The sequence below is a fragment of the Ovis aries genome, chromosome 14, assembly GCF_016772045.2.
Source record: "Ovis aries strain OAR_USU_Benz2616 breed Rambouillet chromosome 14, ARS-UI_Ramb_v3.0, whole genome shotgun sequence".
Taxonomy (NCBI): Eukaryota; Metazoa; Chordata; class Mammalia; order Artiodactyla; family Bovidae; genus Ovis; species Ovis aries.
The window spans coordinates 41,784,202-41,787,773 of NC_056067.1; the positions used below are offsets into that span (position 1 = coordinate 41,784,202).

At 38.6% G+C, this 3,572-nt stretch overlaps 1 non-coding gene across 1 annotated transcript; it reads left to right on the plus strand.

Moving 5' to 3' along the window:
• The first annotated feature begins 3,077 nt into the window (after positions 1-3,077).
• On the plus strand, positions 3,078-3,206 carry LOC114118108 (small nucleolar RNA SNORA70). Its single transcript, XR_003591656.1, has one exon. It is a non-coding gene; the product is annotated as a small nucleolar RNA SNORA70 (small nucleolar RNA).
• The last annotated feature ends 366 nt before the right edge of the window (positions 3,207-3,572 follow it).

The window sequence follows — 3,572 nt, forward strand, 5'->3', positions numbered from 1 at the left end:
AAATACTGTTATATTTGTAGAAAATATTTCCCAATTGCAAGTTTGCTTTGTGACCTCACTTTGAAATAAAATACGTAAATCTCAACATAGCCAAACCATTGACCTACTAAGATTTCTTTCATAGTGTTAAGCCACCTCTCAGACAAGAGATTATTTCAGTATGTACTGAGGCTTTCCTCTAGTTTTATTTTTATTTAATTTTTAACTTTTCAACACTTTTACCTATTTGGGTTATGATGTAAGGATAAACTGAGTTTATTTCCCTTGTGTAGGTTTCCATTTACCCCAGTATCACTTGTGGAATAGTCCTCAAATATTAAGAACTTCTAACAAAACTGATTTGAATCTCTCTAGTCTACTTTCTGTATTTGTATATTTATTTTCAATAAAGCATCACATCAATTTATTAATAAGTATTTTTGCATTATATTTTATTTGGCAAAACCAGTTCCCTCTCCTCTAATTAGTCTTTAGTTTTAATTTTTTAACTGTTGCTTGTCCATCTGATTTCTTCCAAGCATACTTTAGAAACATTTTATTTTTTTACTCCTCTCCTAAAAAAAATAGTTCTTTCCACACCTTGATTCAGATTACATAGAACCCTAATCCAATTTACAAGGAATTAGACATTTGATTTCTTCTTCTGCTGTCTTCTTGAAAATTTCCCTGGATGTTTATATTCTTGATTTTTATTTGGTTATTATTATTGAGTTAACAATAAACTTGTATATGTTTATCATGAATATAACCCAATCCATTTCAAGTTAAGGGTAGTGATTTTTCCATATGGATATTCATTGGTTTCATCACTATTTGTTGGGAGACTATCCTTTTCCCATAAATCATCTTGGTTCCTTTGTCAAGAGTCAATTGACTGTGTAAGGATGGGCCTACAACTGGATACTTTATTCTGTTTCATTAGTCTATATGGGAATTCCAATGCCAGTTACGCTGATTATGCCTAATGCGATGATTACTGATGCCTTATATTAAGCCTTGAAATCAGATGTTGGGAGATTTCCACACTTATTCTTCATACAATTGTTTTGGCTATTCTATTCCCTTTGCTTTAAAAAAAAAACTAACTTAGAATTACCTTGTCTGTCTCAATTAATTAAAAAACTAAGAGTTTAACTGAGATTGCATTGCATCTGTGACTCAGGTTGGGAAGAGCTGACATCTCAGCAATAATGAGTCCATGAAGATGGTATATCTCTCTTTTTTGTTAGGTCTTTAATTTTTCTAAGCAATGTTTGATTAGTTTTCTGTTTATTGGTCTTGCACACATCTTGATAAATTTATCTGTATGAACATTTGATATTAAAGCGTCTGCCTACAACGTGGGAGACCCGGGTTCAATCCCTGGGTTGGGAAGATCCTCTGGAGAAGGAAATGGCAATCCACTCCAGTACTCTTGCCTGGAAAATCCCATGGATGGAGGAGCCTGGTAGGCTACAATCTATGGGGTCGCAAAGAGTCGGACACGACTGAGCGACTTCACCTCACCAATACAACTATAGGTGGTATTTTAAATTTTCAACTTCCCAATTATTTGTGACTAATATAAACAGTACAGTGGATATTTGTATATGTATGTTTATCTTGTATCTTAGACCTTCTATATTTGGCTATTATCTCTAGTAGATTTCTGGTAGATTTCTTAAACCTTATCTATAAAATTGTATCATTTGCAAATAAACACAAGTTTGCTTCTTCATTACCCATATATATATATATATGAAGAGATACTACACCACCAAAATGTTATAGAAGCTGATTTGTTAAAGGTAGAATAAGTGGTCAACTTAGGTGAATTGTGACCTGGTCCTGGGGATTTACTCAAAACAGCAATGTCCTCTCCACTTCCCTTTTCTGCTCCTTAGAGAAAATCAAAGTCAGTGTCCATTGAGAAAAGAAGTGATAGGTTAGATGAAGAAGCTGGGTCTAGGAAATAATCTGGTGAGCTGAAACTGTATAGACACATTCAAAATATTCAGACTAAATGTATTTATATATGTTAAAACTTCTTAATTTATCTGTGTTTGTGCCTCATCAGAGCCCTGTTTCTGGTGTACTTGGTTTGAGACTGATGCAGGTAATTCGTGTTCTATGCCTTGGTGCCTAGTGGGCCTCAAAAAATATTTGCATGTGGAACCTCATTAAGCCTCTTTCTATGATAGAAAGCTTATCCTGACTGGCACAGAAAGACAGACAAACAAAAGCTGGCAAGCTATTGTATTTGCTCAGGTAACTGAAAAATTCAGGGGTGCATCCTCAGGCCTGGTTGGATGTAAAAACCTTCTTTCTCTGACTATTGGCTTTGTTCATGAGCAGCCTCTTCCCACATCCTTGTAAGATGACCTTCAGCAGTTCAAAGCTTATCTTCCAAGTGTTCAGTGACCCTGTGGAAACAGATCTCTGTACTAGTTGCAACAGAAGTCCTGGGCTTGAGTCTCACTGGCCCAGCTGGTGTCAAGGGGTCATTCTTGAACCCCTACTTGTAAGCCAGGGGGATGGGGTTAGCATCACCAAAACTACGGGGATAATCAAGAGGTCATTAGCAAACGTACTCTAGGGTTCCATTTATATGACATTCTAGGAGAAAAGCAAAAAGTTTGGGATAAGAGTGAGGATATGAGTTGACTAGAAGGGGGAAAGTGTGTATTTTATGCAGTGATGCAAATATTCTTTGGGCTTCTCTGTAACTCAGCTGGTAAAGAATCTACCTGCAATGCAGGAGAACCCCGTTCAATTTTTGGGTCAGAAAGATCCTCTGGAGAAGGGATAGGCTACCCACACCAGTATCCTTGGCCTTCCCTGGTAGTTTAACTGGTAAAGAATCCACCCACAATGCAGGAGACTGGGATTTGATCCCTGTGTTGGGAAGATTCCCTGGAGAAGGGAACAGCTGCCCACATGGGGTCGCAAAGAGTAGGACATGACTGAGTAAATTTCACTTTCAAATATTCTTTATCTTGATGGTTACATAAATGCATATATTTGTCAAAAGCTGAAGAATGGTTCATCTATAAAGGGTGAATTTTGCCGTATGTACACTCAATAAACATGAATTTTCTTTGCAGCCAATTAAGCCAACCATGTTCATTTCCCATGGAGGCCCAACGTGCTGCAACATGCAATGGCTCCTCGGTAGTGTATGTAGCCTGTTGCTTATACCGGCTGTGCTAAGGAACTTGGAGATAGCCCTTTCCAGCAGATACTCATGACCAGCATGCGGTCCCCAGTCCAGGCTCCAGACAGGTATAGGCAGCACCTTTAGAAAGCCTCAGGGCACAGGGGCCAGGATCCACTTTGGCTGAGTCATAATGTCCATCCATAGCAAGCTGCAGAACAAGGAGCATGTGACTGAGGCCCCAGGGAGGGCCAGATTCAAGTTTCCTGGCCTCCAGAAGATCTACATCTCCAAGAGAAGTGGGGATTTACTAAGTTTAATGTGGATGAATTTGAAAACATGGTGGCAGATAAGCAGCTCATCTCAAGGGCTATGGGGTCAGATACACCCCTAAGGGTGGCTCCCTAGACAAATGGCAGGCCCTGTATTCATGAGAGCT